Consider the following 20,844-nt stretch of genomic DNA (forward strand, 5'->3'; position numbering starts at 1 on the left):
ACAAATTTAAAATTGTTTAAACAAACCCTGAGTAAAAGGTATAAAAATCAAATATCCAACAGACCGAATGTGGACAAATTTTTATATACTAGAAGAGGAAATCGTTACCCAAGTGATCAACAGATTTGCCAAGTCCCACTGCAAACTAGACTCTTGCCCCAGTTATTTAATAAAGTCTGCCCCTCAACGTTTCTTAACAGATCTCACCTCCTACTTAAACTTCATGCTCCAACATGGATTCTTCCCTATGGATAAAGGAAATATTTTACATACGCCAATACCTAAAGACCTAAAGAAAAAATTAAATGATAACTAACTACTGCCCAGTAGCATCCATCCCTCTTGTAGTCAAGTTAATGGAAAGTTTAGTCACTAAACAACTTACCAATTACTTAAACAAATTCTCAATACTCCATACTTTACAATCAGGATTTAGAGCTAATCATAGTAGTGAAACCGTACTAATAACGCTCCTAACCAAATTTAAACAAATAATTGCCTCTATCCAATTAAGACCTCAATCCATATATTTATGCAGACGATGTCACGATTTACATACCGTTTAAAAAGGATTTAACAGAAATTACAAACAAATCGATCATAGCTTCCAAATAATGAATTCATGGGCGGATGCATTTCAACTGAAGCTTAATGCAGAAAAGACACAATGCCTTATCCTTTCACCGCAATATAACAAGAATAAGTATACCACTTTAAACACCCCAAACCATACTCTCCCTGTTTCAGACACCCTGAAACTACTGGGAGTCACAATTGATAAAAATCTCTCACTAGAAAGCCATGCGAAAAATGTAACAAAATGTTCCATGCAATGTGGAAACGTAAAAGAATTAAACCTTTCTTCCCAAGGGAGGTATTTCGCAACCTGGTGCAATCAATGGTGCTGAGCCACTTCTATTGCAATTCCATCTACGCCAGATGCAAAGCAAATCATTAAAAGGCTCCAAACAGCCCAAAACACTGCAGCTAGACTCCTTTGGAAAAGTGAAATACGAAAGTGCTAAACCCCTCAGAGAAAAATTACATTGACTCCCATTAAAAGATCGAATTGTATTCAAAACTTGTACCCTTGTTACTACTACTACTTAACATTTCTAGAGCGCTACTAGGGTTACGCAGCGCTGTACAAATTAACAAGTAAGGACGGTCCCTGCTCAAGGGAGCTTACAATCTAAAGGACGAAATGTCAAGTTGGGGCAGTCTAGATTTCCTGAGTAGAGGTGTAGTGGTTAGGTGCTGAAGGCGACATTGAAGAGGTGGGCTTTGAGCAATGACTTGAAGATGGGCAGGGAGGGGGCCTGGCATATGGGCTCAGGGAGTTTGTTCCACGCATGGGGTGAGGTGAGGCAGAAAGGGCGGAGCCTGGAGTTGGCGGTGGTGGAGAAGGGTTCATAAAATTATTCATGGAGAGGCTTCATTCTATATGTCAGACCTCATAGACTTACCAGCAAGGAATACAAAAAGATCATCATGCACTTTCTTGAACCTCCATTACCCAGTTGCAAAGGACTTAAATATAAATCAATTTATGCGTCCAGCTTCTCCTATATCAGCACGCAACTGTGGAATGCACTACCAACTGCTATAAAAACTATGCACGTTTTGACAGATTTCCGTAAACTACTAAAGACTAAATTGTTCAAAGAGACTAAAGGATCCTTCATAAATAACTAGACATCAAAACTTTTATCAAAACAAGTTAATATTGAACTCTTTTTTATTTGTTTCTTATTCACATTATTACTGTTGAATCTTCTACATTTACTTTGATGCCTGAATTGAACTGTATATTTGCTCCTTATAACTTGTACTTTAATGTAACTACATTCTGTATTTCTCATTCTGGATTGGTGATTGCCAGTACTGCATAATGTAAGCCACATTGAGCCTGCAAATAGATGGGAAAATGTGGGATACAAATGCTACAAATAAATATTGTAGAACTAGATATATAAAAAAAAAGTGTGGAACAGGATCCAATTGTAGGTTGTTGGTTTTTTTTTTTTTTTTAAATAATTGATGTATTCATATTTTATGTTACTCTGATATTTGTGTACTCTTAGGCCTATTATAATACTAGGGTAGGCGCTACCTGCAAAACAGTGTAGTAAACTGACATGACATTTACAATTTTATTAAGTCTTGATATACCACTAAATCTGTGAAAGTCAAGACAGAGTAAAAATTAAATTGCAAGTAGAAAAGAACTACAGGAAAACAAACACACTAGGCAGACAGACTACCAGACAACCATTCCTAAGTGTCCTCAAGTGATGCTGTCATCTGAAACAGATGCCCCAAATGCCTGCTGGAAAAAATTTGTCTCCTATTTCTGACTATCCAGTGCAAACCACTAGGTGGCACTAAATGTATGTTGCAAGAGAGTTGTTGGGGTAGAGTAAAAAATGATGCAAAACAGAATTTGAGGGAGTGGGTACATAGTGCTGTTGGTAAATGTAAGGCAGAAAGTAAAATGGTTTTCTAATGAAGCACAAACCAGAAAACAGCCCAAAATGTACGTAAGATGAAAATCTGGTGACAATGTAAGAAATGAGCTTGATATCCTAGCACAACTATGTTTCAATAAAATACCTGCCTCAAGGAAAAAGGCACTGTAAACATAAAACTTCTTAAAAGCAAATATTGTGGATCCTGGTGGTAAAAGCACAAGTCTGTCCTATGGAAAGATGTTCGGGAGGAATAGGAAGTGGGCTAATATGTATGTCCAAATTGCATAGTAATAAAAACAGAAATATGTAAGGACTTTGTTCTTGAAAATACACAGCCTGGTCATCTATGGATAGTTGGATGTGTTAACCTATTCTTATTAAAAAGCACAGAAATATTCTTTCATGTATGCATTTCATCAAGGACAAGCGGGATGATATTTTTTGTGTGTGGGTGACGTCTTTCCAACGGAGCCCATGTGGGAACACTGCCCAGCCTATTTTTCTCAAGGCATTTGGAAGCATTGCGCTTTACATGCATGTGCCTTCTGCCTACTGGTATTGCACAGGATCCTGTCAGTCTTTATTTTTCCACAGAGTAGTGTGGATATACTTTTGAGTTGTCCCATTGTGTGTGTGTGTTTTTTTTTCTCTGAGGAGTGTCTCTAAACTTGTCTCCTGTGACTTATTTAAGCACTGTCACTATTGGGGCTTCTTTCTCTAGTAGTTTCTTTTACAGTTTTTAGCATTTGTTTTTCATTTACATGGCCCTCTTAGCAGTGGCATAGTCACAGGTAGGCCCAGGTTGGACACATGCCCACCAGCAGTGGTTCATCCTTGCTTTGGTTGACTGGAAATTCTCAAATGTAGCCAACTGAAGACTCCTAGCAACTCTTTCCCCCCCCCCCCCCCCCCCCAATGTACCTTTGAAAATGTTTCACTTCCAGGAGGTTGCTGACCGCAACTTCAGCACACTGTTCACTGGCTCTGGAGCCTTCCCTCCAACGTAGTTTTGCCTGTGTTGAAACAGGAAATTGCATTAGAGGGAAGGTTTTAGGGCCAGAGTAAACAGTGTGCCTGAGTCACTGCTTGGTGCTGGCAATCTCATGTACACTTGGTGTGGTGGTGGGGGAAGAGGGAGTTTCAGAAACCAAAAGAGATGCCAGACCAGGTAGGAAAACAATATCCCAATTTGTGATCTATATATATATATATATATATAATATATAATATATATATATATATATATAGATATATATATATATATATATATATATTGATCACAAATTGGGATATTGTTTTCTGCCCTCCCAGTACATCTGGTCTGATTGTTTTATAGTAAAATGCCTGGACCTGGGGTCACAAGCCACATCTTTGGGGAGCCCTGCAATTATGGATCCTGAATTCAGCTACCAGATGTCACCCGTAAATGATCATGATTTCTACACCTACCAGCTTGTCCACACCACTCCACTTGGGGAGATATGTATTGCAGCTTCTCAGAAGATCCAAGGAGCAGCAGACATCACCTTCCACATAATAATGCATAGCACTTAGCTACCAGGCAGACATATTTTCTCTTTGTTCTATAACAACTTTTCCCGCTTGTATTGCTTTAAATATTCTATTGCCTGTTATTGACGCCACTGCTTTCTCTTGTGGTTTTATTACTAGATCTACCTTATTTTGTATCCTAACATATTTTCCCTGTCCTAACTATGTATATGTGTATCAAGAATCTGTAATATCTGTTTCTGTATATTAGGAAAAGTAGCTGAACTTTCAAAATCAAGAACATTTTATCTTAAATTCAAAATGATGTGCCTTCAATGTCTTCATGGGTCTAAAAAAACCTCCTCACTTTTTATATTTTAATATAATTTTAACAATAAGCAATTTATCAGTATTCATGGTGTTTATTAGTGAATGCTTCTGTTCATATTTTTTCAGACTTTCTTTTATTTATATACACACTTTTCTTTATTGTTTCCCTTATTCGTTGAAATATAGTGACTTATCTGGTTGAATGGTCAAGACCTTAGCTATTCTAATATTAGTAACTTTCATGCCACCCAACAGCGACATCTCCCTCCTACCCTCTCCCCACATTATTTCATTGTAGATTGTTTTTTTTTGATTTATAAATTTTTATTGAACATCAAGCAATATAACAATAATCTGGAGCCCAGGACTCCCACAACTTTCCAACAAGCCAAAATTCAAACCATTTCCACAAAGCTTTTTTTCCCCCCTCCCCCCCCTCCCCCTCCCCCCCATCTTACCCTCCCCTACCCTCCCACCCTTCAACGCTGTAACTTAACCAGCCCTGTTCACTATGTTTCCAGTAAAAAGTGTCTCCAATGCATCCATTCTTCTGCAGTGTGACAATATCTCCCTCTACGTCTGTCCGTCATCTTTTCCATAGCCTTATCCTAAGCCTCTCCACCCAATCCTTTCCCGTAGGGCCCTTTGTTTGTTTCCAATTTAAGGCCACAGTGGTTTTCGCCGCCGCAAAACCCATTCTTTTTATTCTGCATTGCCATCTCTTCCCCTTCCTATTGCCCCAGCCCAGCAAGCACCACTTAGGATCACATGGGACCAAATTACCCAATATTGTAGTTAGCAACCCTGTTACTTCCCCCCAGAATACCTGTAGTACCGGACACTCCCACCAAATATGAAAATATGTCCCCCTCCCAATCTTACATCTCCAGCATGTGTCAAGGGCATCTGGAAACATTGCCTTTATTTTATCAGGTGTGTAATACCATCTGCTTAGTATCTTGTACGCATTCTCTTTTATAAGGACACAAATAGATGCTTTCTTGGCCTCTAAACAAATTCGCCTCCATTCTATTTCAGTCAATTCTGTTTCCAGATCCCTCTCCCACGCCTTCATGTATGGCAATTTTACAAATTCCACTCCCCTAATATAATCATAAAGTTTAGATATCCCTCTCCCCTGTAGATCTATGGTACCCCACAGATTTTCAAATTTTTCAGTTATGGTTGGGTCCTCCTTCATCCCTATCTCCCTCCACATATAGTCCTTCACCTGCATGTATGCAAATATGTCTGACACAGGGAGTTCATATTCCCGCCTAAGTACCTCAAAGCTTTTGATCGCCCCATTCTCCAGGAGTTCCCGAAACCGAATCAATCCCTTTTGAAACCATGTGAGGAGAACCCGATTTTCTTTCCCCCCTATAAATCCTGGTTCTTGTGTTATCCAAGCATATGTGGATCTATTCCGGGTTTTCCTCAGTCTTTTCTTAAGAGTTCCCCATAATCTCAGCAAATGGGATACAAAGGGATTCAAGGCCATCCTCCTATACTCCACATCCGGGATTGAACACCACAGTAACGCATCCAAATTTCCCCCCTGTACAAAGATCTGCTCCAGATTAGTTATTGGTGAGAGGTCTACTTTACTCCATAGTCCTATCTGCTGCAATTGGGACGCCCAATAATACCAAAGGATATTCGGCATGCCCCTTCCACCCTGTTCCACAGTCCGCCACATAATCTTCCTTGATAAACGGGCCTGTTTCCCACCCCATACAAAGCCTCCCAACTCCATTTGTAATTTGTAAATCTCCCCTTTGGGTACTAAAATAGGCAATGTCTGAAACAGGAATAGCAACCGGGGAAGGATATTCATTTTTATGGCTGCTATCCTACCCCACCAGGACAGCCAACCCAGCTTCCATCTACTTAAGTCCTTTCTGATTTCTCTAAAAAGAGGTAGATAATTCAACATGTATAAACTATTAAGGTCTCTCGAGATGTTAATACCCAAATATTTGAAGCTAGTAGTTGTGACCCTGAAATCAAAGTTACTCCCCAACTGTGCCATCTCTGAATCTGATATCGTGATGCCCATTAGTTCGGACTTATCCATATTAACCTTAAAGCCCGATAAGGTTCCAAAAAATGTCAATTCCCTCATTATTATAGGTAACGTCAGGAGCGGGGAGCCTACATAAACAATATGTCGTCGGCAAATAATGCCATTTTGTGGTCTCTTCCCCCCATTCGGATCCCTTTAGCATCCCTTAGCATTCTTATTCTTTGTGCCAGGGGCTCTATAGAGATAGCAAATAACAACGGAGAGGGGGGCAGCCCTGCCGCGTTCCTCTTTGAATGGCAAATGGGTTTGACCAACCCCCATTAACTTTGATCCTGGCCACCGGTGTTGTATACAGCCCTTTCACCCAACCCACAAACAGGCTTCCTAGCCCCATTTCCAACATTACCTCCCATAAATACTCCCATTCGACTCTGTCGAAAGCTTTCTCAGCGTCGACTGTGAGCAGGGCCAGTGAATCCCCCCTTTTCTGTGCTCCCCAAATTATATTTAGAGTTCGTCTGATGTTATCGCTCACGTCGGTGCATTATGAATCCTGACTGGTCTATGTGTATAAGCGAAGGAAGCAGTACCTTCAATCTCTCCGCAATTACCTTGGCCAGGATCTTAACATCGACGTTAAGTAGGGATATCGGTCTATATGACCCACATACCGTGGGATCTCGTCCCTGTTTTAGTAGTACCGAGATCCCTGCCTCCCTCATACTCAATGGCGGATTGCCTTCAACAAAACATACATTCCCAACCCTTACCAAGAGTGGACCTAATTCTTGCTGAAAATTTATAAAATTTAGCAGTGTAACCGTCCAATCCTGGTGACTTCCACTCTTCAAACCTCTAATAACTGAAAGCACCTCTTTAAGATCCATTGGAGCTTCCAGTTCCGCCCTCTGTTCAGCTGTTATCTTTGGTAAATCTAATTCCTGTAGAAACTCTAGAATGTCATGTTTCTGAGGCCCTTCTCCCTTTGCATACAATTTAGCATAGAAGTTCACAAATTGTTCTCTAATTTCATCGTCCTGATAGTGGAGCCTATCATTTACCCCTTTAATTTTAACAATTGTATTTTTTATCCTTCGTTCCCTAAGCCGCCTTGCTAGCATGTTTCCCGCCCTATTACTAAATTCAAAAAAGTTCTGTTGCATTAACCCTCTATGGAATTCCATCTTTTTCAGCTGTATAGTTTGTAATTCCGTTCTCCACTTAATGAGTTCTTCCAAATTCTGAGCTCCACCCACCCGTTGATGTCTAACTTCCTGTCTTACCAGCTCTTTCCGCACCTGTAATTCATGGTGTTCTCGTTCCTTTTTCCTACAAGCCCCTTTTCGAATAAGATGTCCCCGGATCACCACCTTTAATGCATCCCACACAGTTCCCACCCCCACCTCTCCGTTGTCGTTAAATTTTAAATATTCTTTAATAGCTTCTCGAATTTCCTGACAGTCTGTCATTTGATCTAGTAGAGTTTCATTAAGGCGCCACAGCTTTCCCATTCTCTTACATCCCCTCCCCTTCAGTGCAATCCAGACTGGAGCATGATCTGAGGCATGAATGCTCTCAATCTCCGTCTGATGAATTGCCCCCCATATCTCCCTACTGCACCATAACATATCAATTCGTGCATAAGTGCCCTGAGCATGTGAGTAATGGGTATATGTTCTTTGAGCTGGATGCTGGAGTCGCCACACATCAAGTAAATCTAATTCCCTCATCAATTTACGTAACATACGTCTATTGGCTCCCCCCCCACCCACTCCCCCTTTAGAGTGGTCAATCTCTTCTACCGTATAATTGAAATCCCCCCCCAAGAGAATCTTCCCCTCCACGAAGCTCGCTAATTCTTGCCTGAGATGATCATAAAACCTCCCCTGGCCTACATTGGGTGCATAAACATTGATAAGTGTGAGTGGGCCCTCATTTGTTCTCCCCTTAATGGCAATGCATCTCCCTTCCCTTTCTTTGTAAACATCCTCTTTAACAAATTGCACATGTTCCTTCACATAAATTGCCAACCCCCCGGTTTTACTCCCCTTGGGATCTGCCAACGTAAAGCCTTCTCCCATTCCTTTGTTGAGTATCAAATGTGTATCCTGCGGCCTAATGTGAGTTTCTTGTAGGAAGACTATGTCCCAGTTCATTCTGCACAGTTCTCTAAAAATCACGCTCCTCTTATTAGGGCTGTTCAAACCATTTATATTCCATGACCCCACCCTTAGCCCCCTCCCCCCCCCCTGGTCCCCTCCCCCCCTCCTCCCAATCACGGGCCTGTCCCTCAACTGGCCATCACCCCCGTCTGCCAGTTTTGCCCCTCAGGAAGTGAGCCCTCCCCAGAGGACCGCTCATTAACCATAAACTCAGTCATCAGCATTCCCCAACATTTCCTTTCCCCCTGCATCTCCATCCCGTCATATAACATTACATAACAACCTGCAGGTCACCCCGCTTGTCTGTCTTCAGACCAAAGTTCAAACCAAGAAGTCTGTACTTGACTTTCTTCAAGTCCCATCTTCATTTTCAAGTTCCGAACGCCCCACAGACTGTGATCGATATTCCTTCTGTCTGGTAACCGTCTGCCATCCATTTCGCTCCTTTCGAGCCGGGCTATTCTGCTTCTGCAGTTGTGCTTCCTCCACCTCTCTCGGCAAATCTGAACACCCCATATCGCGTAGAAGTTTCCATGCCCCCAAGTGGGATTGTAGTCTGCGAGTGCTGTTACCGACAGTAATTTGTATTCCAAATGGATGCAACCACCGGTATCTCAGGCCAGCCTTCTGGAGGTATGTCGTGACTTCTTTAAAATCTCTCCTCCGTTGTAATGTTTTCTTTGCCAAATCCTGGAACACTTTGATTTTCCCTGATTTCCATTCTATTTCTCCCATATTTCTCGCTTTCCGCCACACCTCTTCCTTCACAGTGAACTTGTGAAAGCAAGCTATTATGTCTCTCGGCATTCCACCTCGTTGTGGCCCCAAGCTCCTATGGGCCCTCTCGATTTCCACCGGCTCCCCCTTGCTTCTTCTTCGGAGCCGGTGTCTTGCTGTAATAAGAAGGCACATAAATCCTTTACCGTCTGGGCTGCATCTTTGAATTGATCTTCCTCCGGCACCCCCTTGAATCTCAAATTGCACCTCCGTGAGCGATTCTCCAAGTCTTCCATCACCATCTCTATCTCTAGCTTAGATTGCTGTTCCGATTTTAGAGATTTCCGCAGGTCCCGAACCTCTGCTGACACAGCTTCAGTCTTTTCCTCCGCCTCTGCCAGCCGGTTACCAATCTCTTTCATTTCCTCTCGCAACTCCGCAACTGCTGAGTGTAGGCTGCGCCTCGTTGTTACCATTTCTGTTTTTATTTCTTTAAACCACCTTACAAAGTCCTGTTTGCAAATTTCTGTGTCACTTGCCCCATTCTCCTCGGGGTCCGGATCCGACTCGTATTCCTCGGCCGCCATTTTGGAGCCTCGTGTCATTGTTCGCGCTCCTGCACTCCCGCTCGGCTTCGGTGCCTCAGAGGCGAATTTTAATTTGGCCAGCTTCTTCTTCGCCGCCATTCCGCTTGCGATCTTGTTATCTGAAGACAGGTCTCTTCGATTTGAGTGGGGAATCTCTTAATTTCGCCTCGGAGCTGACAGAGCTCTTTAGCTAAGCAGCCATCTCCAGGAGCTGACGTCACTTCCTCCTCTGTAGATTAATTGTTATTTCATATAACTCATTTTTTCCAATTTACAACTGAAGAACTTGGGAGATAGCATTTTGTCTCAAATTCTGTAGATGTGGCTAGATAATATATAAGTATTTACTGAACCTAATTCATGTTGAACAGTACATGGTTCAGATAACCTCGCATAATTTTCTGTCTTACAGAAAAGACGTCGAAGGATAGACAGAAATATGATTGGAGAACCAATGAACTTTGTACATACTGCACATGTGGGTTCAGGGGGTACAGACACTGGATTTGCAGTAGTAAGTATACATTCATCTATTCCCCCCCCCCCCCCCCATGTAGAGATCATGTCCATCCATCTGTGACCTAGTGGAAGTAGATAAACCAGCCAATAGTGAGCTGATTTGAGAAGTTAGGTATGGGGACTTAAACATGATGATTAAACACTTGGACATTGGAGCCGACTCTGTGGGTGCTGTGGGTGCTTGAGCACCCCCAATATTGAGAAAATTCCTTGTATGTGTCCAGGGAGGGGTTATTTCCATTGGGCTTAGCACCCCCAATAATTTTGAAAAGTTGGCTCCTATGCACTTGGATGAAGTTAAAGTATATTGGTTGGTTTGGGTTTGTTGCATTCTGGATGCAACAATGTGCACTGTAAATACTTCAAATGAGTTGTGAACAATGTGAAGTCAGTGCAAACATATAACCAGTCAGATAACCTTCACTTCAACAATGTTCAGTTATATACCTTAAAGGAAATGACCCTGAGTACTTGAATAGGATGACCCTCTACACATCTCCAAGGACACTAAGGTCCTCCCAAGGGGTATCCCTAACCACACTGTCTCCAGAAGTCATTACATGATGTGATACCCGCTAGTGAGCCTTATTTATTTAAAACTTTCTAGACTGCCTACAACTTGGCAGATAATCAATATACATAATAAAAAAACATAAGACAATAACAGGCACCAGAGTATACAATATTCAAAAAAGGTAACAGACAAGATCAATCCCATCCATGTTCAAACAAATATGTCTTTAGCAACTTACTGAATGAGTCCTACTACCACATAGTCTCACGTAACCTGGTAGCTTGTTCCAGATTTGCAGGCCCACTACTGAGAATGCAGAGTTCCTTGTGTTAGCCTATATCACAGTTTACAATTTATCATTCATCAAAAACTTCAAATTTTCAGACTGCAAGGATTGAACAGGTCGATATTCCTGAAGTACATCTTTTAAGGTATGGAGGAGCATGATCAGAGTACAGTGCTTGATGTACCAATTGTACCACCTTGTACTGTACCAGAGTGTGAACTGGCAACCAAGAGTGTAAGATTGGAGATACATGCTCAAACCTAGACACAACTGCCAACAATCAGGCAGAGGCATTTTGTATCACCTGCAGTGCTTGAATCTTTGATTTTGACAAACTCAAATACAATACATTGAAGAAATCAATACGTGATATCGCTAAACCTTGTACCACAGATGGAAAATCACAATGTGACAACATAGGTCATAACTTTGCTAACAAATTAAGCTATAGTCTTGGTGCTTGTCTTTGTTTAAACATACAAATAACTAAATAGAACAAGCAAACTATCTCTGTTGTCCAGGTAACCTTTTAATAAGTAGAGGAAAAGACTTCAGAAACTCTACAACAGCTGGTCCAACTTATAACAGGACCGCTAATTGCTCTGCTCTGCGTGGCCAATTATTCAACTCACGCTGGCAAGAATCCTCATCAGTCCAAATCCTCTAACTCACTAGCACTAGCAGTAATATTTTTACATTTTCACATTTTTTCCCAATTTTTTATACATGCTGTGCAGTGTATAAGTAGAAAAAATACTTAGCTGTGGCTGTGCTGGAATGGTAGCGAATGTCCGCACCCAACAGCGAGCTGGTGGCTTGTGGAAGGTGCTGTGAAAAGATGTAAGGTCCGGCCCCTTAGAAGCGTTGAGCGAAACAGGGGCTCGCTGTTGGATGCGGACATTCGTTACCATTCCAGCACAGCCACAGCTAAGTATTTTTTCTACTTATACACTGCACAGCATGTATAAAAAATTGGGAAAAAATGTGAAAATGTAAAAATATATTACTGCTAGTGCTAGTGAGTTAGAGGATTTGGACTGATGAGGATTCTTGCCAGCGTGAGTTGAATAATTGGCCACGCAGAGCAGAGCAATTAGCGGTCCTGTTATAAGTTGGACCAGCTGTTGTAGAGTTTCTGAAGTCTTTTCCTCCACTTATTAAAAGGTTATCTGGACAACAGAGTTTGCTTGTTCTATTTAGTTATTTGTATGTTTTAACAAATTAAGCTGAAAAAAGCTGACTTAATCACCTACAATACTGTTCCTTCATGGACAGTAAAGGGTCCAAAATAATGCCCAACACACGCATACATTTCTATACTGGTAACACAGAATCACCCAACTTCATAGACCGACATTGTAGAAGAGCTGCATCCTTTCCTACAAATATCAATTCAGTTTTACCAAAATTTAAAACTAATTTATTCAAACCCATCCATTTCTGTACTGCAAACATACAGTCACTCAATCGTTCAATCAATCCTGTGTATACTCCTTGAACTGGAAAAAAAAAAGCATATCTAATCAGCATAGATCCTGTACTGTACCTTCAAATTCCTGAAAACTTTACCGAATTAAGCCATATAGATGTTAAATAATAAGGCAGAAAGTGCAAAGCCTTGTGGCACTCCCTTAGTAACTGGCTTCATTGTAGATACCTCTCCCTTACTAATGACTTTACTCAGTGGTGTGCTGGAGCAGGCTCTCACGGGCTCGCGAGAGCTGTGTTAAGTTTTTAAGAATTTTGGGAGCCGGTTGTTAAAGTAGGCCTCCCCATGGCTACTTTAACAACTGACTCCCAAAATGTGGGCTTGGGCCACCTCCTGAATTCTCTTTACATTGCTGGCAGTGATGCTGGCCCCACCAGCCAAGTAAATAGACTGCTGCTGCTCCTGCTCCCTGTTTCTGACTCTGAGCATCAGGCTGAGACTTTTCTTGCAAGTGCAAGAAGGTTCCATCATGCTGCTCAGAGCCAGAAACAAGCAGCAGAGAATGGTGGCAGTCCATTTATTGGCTGGTGGGGCTCGGCAAAGGTATGCCTAGTGTGCCCGCACAAGGGAGGGGAGAGAGAGAGGCATGTATTTCCCCCCCCCCCCCCCCCCAAAAAAAAAATAAAAAATTTTTTTTTCAGGGCCGGCTATGCCCGGACAGAGAGCCCGTTGTTAAAAATTTACCAGCACACCCCTGACTTTACTTCTCCGGAGTAGCCCCCACACTGTAGAAGGCACTCCCTGTAAGGCTGCGCTTAACACAAGACTGTCTGTACATACACACACAAACACACTGTTTATCCACTCCTGCCCTAAGCTGAGATAACATTTATTCATCTCTCTGACCTCATGTGTAACTTTTTAAAATTAATCACCTTATTTTCTAACACCTCTTACTCTCTTACCTCTCTATATGTTCTATCTTTGCTTATACTCTAAGCTGGCTATTAAAATGTTCTATTACATATTGTGTTGACATTGTAAGTAGTATACTATGCCATACTTAGTATTGTTATTCGAATTTGTTTAATTTATTCTTACTGTACACCGCCTTGAGTGAATTCTTTCAAAAAGGTGATAAATCCTAATAAATATAAGATCAAACATAGAAATATTCGCATAGTCCAATATAAATTGGATGAAAAAGCCTCAGAAAAAGCCTCATACACCTGTGGGTGTCAATCATAGGCTTTAAAAACTTCCCAAAGCTAATATGTTTTCATTTTCATCTTTTTTTCATTTTAAGAATTGTATTAATTTCAATACTTAGCTTTATGTTTCTGCAAAAGGTCACTATCCAAACAGCGGTGATCTTGAGTTTGCTATCCACATAGCCAACTGGTAAGTTAGGACAATAAAAAAAAGCTATCCTAACTTTATCTAGATATTCAGTGCACTAACCAGATAATGGCAGGAACTGCCCTTGCTCTGTCCACAGAAAAAAAATGATTTTCAGTTGCTTTATCCAGATAATGTCACTTAAATATGTGGGAAAATGTGGGTTACAAATGTAACAAATAGTAATAATTAAATCAAGGGAATGTCCCAGTCAGTAGCATTTATTTGAATAAGAGCCCTTGAATATTGGGCCAACAGTGCTAAACAGACTTCATAATTGCTATGAAAATAGTTGTTTTTGATATGTTTGACTGAATTCTGCTGCACAAGTTCCTTGATAGGAGAAAGGAACTTCCAGAAAAAACCCTTAGATTACTAAATCAGGGAGTTGTACAAGTTTTGTTTCCTGCTTGGTTTTTATGGGTGTTAGGGTGGGCTCCATTGTTTTTGTCTCCAAACTGCTGAGGTCTTGAAGTACTTTTGGGAGAGACGGATGAAGTATTTCTAGGTGAAAGTATGTGTGTTGGTTGAAAACAATAGGTGGTATTTTGAGTTTGGATGATACCTATGGGTTTTTTTTAAACCTCCAAACTATAAGTTTGCTCTTTGAGATAAGCATTATAGGCCTTTGATTATGGTGTGCAGTTGTATGGGTTTGTATCCCAACACTTAATGTTAAGGTATCATTTATTTTTAATTTGGAGGTAAAGGAAGAACTTTGTGAAAGTAAAGGATTGGAAGTAATGGTCATGTACAAGGAAACTCCTATTTAAACCATATATTTTTTTTTTTCAAAGCTGTCATTTTTTTTCTCCAAATGCCAGTTTACCTAGTTTGTCTCCATGCTTTGGTTGTTGGATAGGCTGATAACTTGAAAGTAGAACAGTCCAACCTATAATGTTAGGCCTTCTCATCCTCAACCCACACTAAGCTCAACTGCTGCTATAATTCTGCTTCCCAGTTGATCAAATTATTGCCCAACAGACAAGTCATTTTCTCAGTACCTCTTTTTATTATTATAGGTTTCTGCCTTTCTTCTGGCCAGATACTGTTTTTTGTTTTGTTTTTTTCACTTAGAGGTGCATCAGCTTGTACAGTAGAGAAGGTGCCCACGTTGAAATGCCTGGTCATCTATTCATAGCATGAACATACTGTACTACTATAGTTCTCAGAGAGGTACATAGTGCCCCCTTTTGCATGTCTTAACAGAACATTTGACCAGTGGAAGAACATAATAAAGCTAGATATAGTAAATTTGCAAACATGTATTTGTTTCCTAGGGTGGGTCATTTCAAGATCAAATGAAATCCAAAGGTGGCTACACAAGTGGGATTTCTTCAATGGCACAGCATTATCATCTGCAATAGAGAATGAGGTCTGACCCTTTTTGTTATGTTCAAATGCAAGATTTTTTTTGTATTGACAGTCTTGACGACCCCCCCTCACCCCTCTGTACAAACAACCATGTGCAACAAGTGAACAAATAAAACACACCTTTCACCTTTCTCTGATCCAATGGAGAATGGGGTAAAGTTCCTGTATAGATGGTATCGATCTCCCTTGATTACACACACACACACAAAATAAAATAATATATATATATAATATGCTGGAGAGGCTGTGGTGGGGTGGGCACCTACTTTCATATTCGATGGGAGTGTCCTAATATTAGACAGTTTTGGGTTACTTGTGCCATGCTGTTTCACAAATGTTTTCAATCTCCATTGTGGCAGATCCTGCTTTGTTTTGTTACATGTCCCACCTACCTCTATATCACAAGACATGTTGAAAGTGTTATTCCCTTGCATATCAGTTATTTGACACGAGGTGGTTAAATGCTGGAAATCAATGACCCTACCTCGGCAGCCTAGGTTACGAAGTGCTTTGTGGTTTGCATATTACTTGAGCAAACTGATGGCTCAGAGACAAGGTTGATCCACAGCTTTTGATAAAATTGAAAGCCCTTTCTGACATGGTATCAAAGCACTTGAATGTAGCTCCTTTGAGATTCTATTTTTCAGATGTCATATGTAATGGACCTATTTTTTTATTGTTTAGACATTAGTTGATGGGTATCTTGATTGGTTTTGCTCTTCTGGTGTAATATGGGCTATACTGAAGGGGAGGGGATGGGTACCAAAGCTGTATAATGGGGAATATATCACTGAGTGTACTCATCTATTATGGTTGCAACTTTGATACTCATTTGGTATAGAAAAATAAATACAAATAGTTTTAAGAAAATCAAATTTGAGTTGGTAGTTCTGCAGTGAATTAAAGGCTTGGGGATGCAGGGGAGAGTGGGAAATGCATGTGCCCACCCAGAAATTGCCTTCTGGCTATACCACTGACCACACCATAAGAGTGTTGACTCTGGGTTTTTTTTTGTTTTGCGTTTTGGATAGTATGCCGAAACATTTTTGTTCAGTGTGTAGCGGCAGCCAAAAAAGCAAACAGAATGCTAGGAATTATTAGAAAAGGGATAGAAAAAAAAAGACAAATAATATTATAATGCTTCAATATTGCTCCATGGTGTCACCTCACCTTGAGTATTGTGTGCAGTTCTGGTCGCTGTATCTCAAAAAATATATAGCAGCATTAGAAAACATTCAAAGCAATTCACGTCTTCCCGTTTCACTTCACTCAGTATTTTATATACCTCTATCATATCTCCCCTCAGCTGTCTTTTCTCCACTTAGCAGGTTTGAAACTGAGCCATAGACACAGCTTCCATAACTGGGCCATGCAATTGGTGCCATACTTGCTGCTGCAGCAGTTGAACATACATAGTGACAGTCATGCTACGCTGCTGGCTACTAGAACAGCGCCGTATAACTGACTTGGAACACTAAGACATGTAGGTGATTGCTGAAGCTAAAAAAGAAATTTGACTCTTTCAGCTGTACACTACAGCTGATTGTGCAACCGTATAGTCAGGCGGTTATCAAATCTATGAAATAACAGTACTGTGCAACCCATGTGGTGGTTGCAGGCACAGAGAATAAGCAGCTGCTTAAGCTGAGTAGTACTGGCGTTTTGTTGCAAAGTGGAACAAGCCAGTTATTGCAGGTAAGCGAACAGTGACTGTTGCAACTACAGAGAGGTGATGGTAGCAAGAGCAATGCAGGTAGGTAGTGCAGGACAGCTAGACCAGTAACTGCTGCCGTACCAGTGGATGCAGCTAGTGTGCAATACCAGTGCCACAGGGCAACTGTGCCAGTAGGTGTAAGTTGTGCAACCCAGGTGGACAGCTACACACACACGGGCTGAGAAGCCAAGGAAAATACAGAAAGAACTGTGCACTATATGTGGAGGTGTACCACAGTTGAATGGAAAAACTGTGCAATTGGGCCAGCTCTGAATCATCAGTGGCTACCAAACTTCGTCAGCTGCAATATTCCGTAACTGAAAAAACTAATGCAACTATCCTGAATTTGGCAAGCCAGACAAGTAACTCACGTTGACTGTGCACTCATCAAATTTGGTAGAATACAGCCAAGAGTTGCCTTGTACAGCTTTGACTAGATTTATTTATTTATTTGTTACATTTGTATCCCACATTTTCCCACATATTTGCAGGCTCAATGTGGCTTACATTTTATTGTGAAGGCATTCACCATTCCGGTATGGGATAAGTACAAAATGTTATATTGGGATATGGAAGATAAGATTCAATCAAGTTGGGGTGAGGTAAAAGAGTTTGTCAATGTCCAATACGATCTGTGATAGCGAAGTGTTGCAGGGTTGAGTCACTTAGGTTGGGTCAGTCGGATATGCCTTTCCGAATAGGTGAGTCTTTAATAATTTTCGGAATTTTAGGTGATAAGTTGTTTTCCACCACTTGTGGCAATGCGTTCCACAGGCGCGTGCTTATGTAAGAGAAGTTGGACGCATTTAAACAACAAAAAATTCCTAAGAAATGCTGGTGATGGGGGAAAATAAAGCAGTTTGGAGTTCCTTACTGTGAATCAAACAGCCAGGAAACACTTGAAAAAAACAAACACCAGCTGACAAACGGGAAAAACAATTTTGGCAGGAAAAATTTTAAGTCTGGAACACTGAAGAAAATGTAATGTTGTGTAGAAACAGGAGTAGTTAATCCTCTACATAAGAGTCAAAGAAATATTTGCTGCTTATAGATAGGATCATAGAACATTTCGCTGCTTATAGAAATATGAAGGTCAGAGGTTCTTGTCAGTGATCCCTGCTGTGAGAAAAATAGTCAAGCCAAATACTAGTGAGCTTAATAAGGAACAGAGGCACAAACACCAGAGCATGAATTAAACTGAAATAAAATCAGAACAGGCTCACTCAGTGCAGGCTGACTTCCATAGGAGATGTTGGTAGTCCAGTGGTCTGGTTGGGGGGGGGGGGTAGGGATCTCAGAGACCCCCAAGATATACCTCAGCTCCATAGAACTGCTGCTTTTTTTTTTTTTACAGGAGCTTATGCCAAAGAAAGCACCTCAATTCAACTGAACCCCAGGATTTACTGGGTAAGGAGAACAAGCTCAGGGCACCTCAATTCAGACGGAACACAGCTGAGAAACTGATCTAGGAGAACAAGCCAAGTAGGCACTGCCCAAACTCAACCCCAAAAGGGGGAGTTAAAGTTCAGTTTAAACTATTTAGAAACCAGATCAGGAGCAGGGCTGTTAGCCTGTCATCCATCCATTTGGGAGACTGAGGAAATACTGAACATTCTATTCTGCATAATACTCTTAAGGGGCAAGTCATAAGAACTATTTTCTTCTGTCTCCATCTGCTGGTAGAGGGAAAACTCATTAGTCTGGACTGATCTGACAGGATGCTGTAGAAAGAATATATACTTAAAGTTGGGTATTCCTCCAGATGTTTTTAGTAAAAACGCAATCTGTGTATAGGGGAGAGTAGTGTAAATCTTTATTGTTGGTATTTTATTACTTACATAAGAATAGCCATGCTGGGGCAGATCGATGGTCCATCTAGCCCAGTATCCTGGTTCCAAAGGTTGTCAATCCAGGTCCACTGTTGGTGGTCAATCCCCAACAGTCGGAAGATTCCATGCTACCAATCCCAGGGGACAGCAGTGTCTTCCCCCATTTCTCTCTCAATAGCGAACTATGAACCTTTCCTTCAGGAACTTGTCTAAATCTTTTTAAAACCCAGATATGCTAACTGCTATTAGTGCATCCTCTGCTATTGAGTTTCAGAGCTTAACTATTTGTTGAGTGAAAAAAATATTTATTCCTATTTGTTTTTAAAGTATTACCATGTAACTTCATTGAGTGTCCCCTAGTCTTACTACTTTTCAAAAGAACAATCGATTCGCATTTACCCATTCTGCACCACTCAGTATTTTGTAGACCTCTAGCATATTCCCTCCCTCAGCCATCTCTTTTCCAAACTGAAGACACCTAACCTCTTAAGCTTTTCACATGAGAGAAGTTCCAGTCCCTTAATCATTTTGGTTGCCCTTCTCTGTACCTTTTCTAGGTCTGCTGTATCTTTTGAGAGATGTGACAACCATATATAAGCCTGTGTTATAATGCAGTGTTTCCTGACTCTTTTGGATTGCTGTTCTGTCCCCCCCCCCCCCTCCCTAATACTTTTCTTCCTTTCACCTTTTTCCTTTTATTCTTCTTTCCATAGATGCAAATGCTGCTGTCACTGTATACAGTTTTCAATACAGTTTTCTTGCCAAGGTTCTTCTAGATGTTTGTTTTTAATATGCATTTTTCATAATGTGGGAGTATATGCTAACTCTTGTAACTTTCTTACAGTAACTTGAAGACAGTAACTCGAAGACACACACAAAACAAAATGACCAAATGTGCACATCACCACATTTGCGAGCTCTGGAATGCCACGTCTTTCTGCTGCAGGATCATATAAAATGTTACTCGTTTGTGAGTTGAATGATCTGTAAACTATGCAGTTTGTTAGAACTATAAAACAGTTTTATATTTCCATTTGAAACTAGGAAATGTGTGCTGTGTCTGAGACATGGTTATAGATCTGTCGAAAAGGACTGCAGTATAAATCTAATTTAGTCATATCAACTGTGTTGCTATGTAACACCTAGACATTTACATTCCACTACTAATGTTTTGTTTTTCGAAAGTGTTTGAAAGACAAATTCAATATTTTATTATTTCAGATAAGTTCTTATGGCTGTATCTTACATTGATTTGTTGTGGATTTCGGTGTAAAATGACAATAAGAAAATAGTGCTTGAGGGAGGGGGAGTATGGAAGGGTGCAAGTGGTTTAGCTGTACATTGGTGCAGGGGCATAGCTACAGGTGGCCAAGGTCCTTCCACTTTGGCCTATCTAGCCAGTGGCAGTGGTGTAGGCCAGCTAGAGGAGAACTGGGGATGTCTGCATCTGCACTGTTTCATTGTCCACAAAGCTTAACCTCGGACCCTATCAAAAAATCAACCCTGGCTATGCCACAGTTAGTGACAGCCAAGATTTGGAGTTCAGGATATAATGTTAGTCTTTATAATGGAGTTGATCGGTTTCCAAGTAAATTGCTGTGCACTCCTAGATAACTCAGAATCACTGTGCTACAGTTCATTGAAAAAAAGACGGCTTCATTTTGAAGACTAGGTTTATGTGACTGTTACTGCCTTTGAACTTTACTTTTTTGGGGCTTTTTCAAGGAAAACTTTATTAAAGTTTCTGTTTATTGAAATTTTGCTGAATAAGACAATATAAACCATCAAGGCAAACAGTAAGATTAGGTGATTACAATTCCAACTACAAGATAAAGCCTTCAGTTAGAAATATCTTCCCCATCCACCCAACCAAACATCTTATAAACCCCCTATGATCCTACCATGTGAACATAAAGGTCTAAGGCCTCAGATCCACTCTACTAACCCCCCCCCCCCCCCCCCCGTTAACATATAGCTATGAAGAAATCTAAATTCTG

At 40.8% G+C, this 20,844-nt stretch overlaps 1 long non-coding RNA gene across 1 annotated transcript; it reads left to right on the plus strand.

Annotated features, from left to right (window-relative positions):
* Positions 1–10,229: 10,229 nt before the first annotated feature.
* LOC115459805 lies at positions 10,230–20,571 on the plus strand. Its single transcript, XR_003940333.1, has 2 exons — positions 10,230–10,298; positions 19,692–20,571. It is a non-coding gene; the product is annotated as an uncharacterized LOC115459805 (long non-coding RNA).
* Positions 20,572–20,844: the final 273 nt, after the last annotated feature.

Source organism: Microcaecilia unicolor, chromosome 1, assembly GCF_901765095.1.
Source record: "Microcaecilia unicolor chromosome 1, aMicUni1.1, whole genome shotgun sequence".
NCBI classification, from domain to species: Eukaryota; Metazoa; Chordata; class Amphibia; order Gymnophiona; family Siphonopidae; genus Microcaecilia; species Microcaecilia unicolor.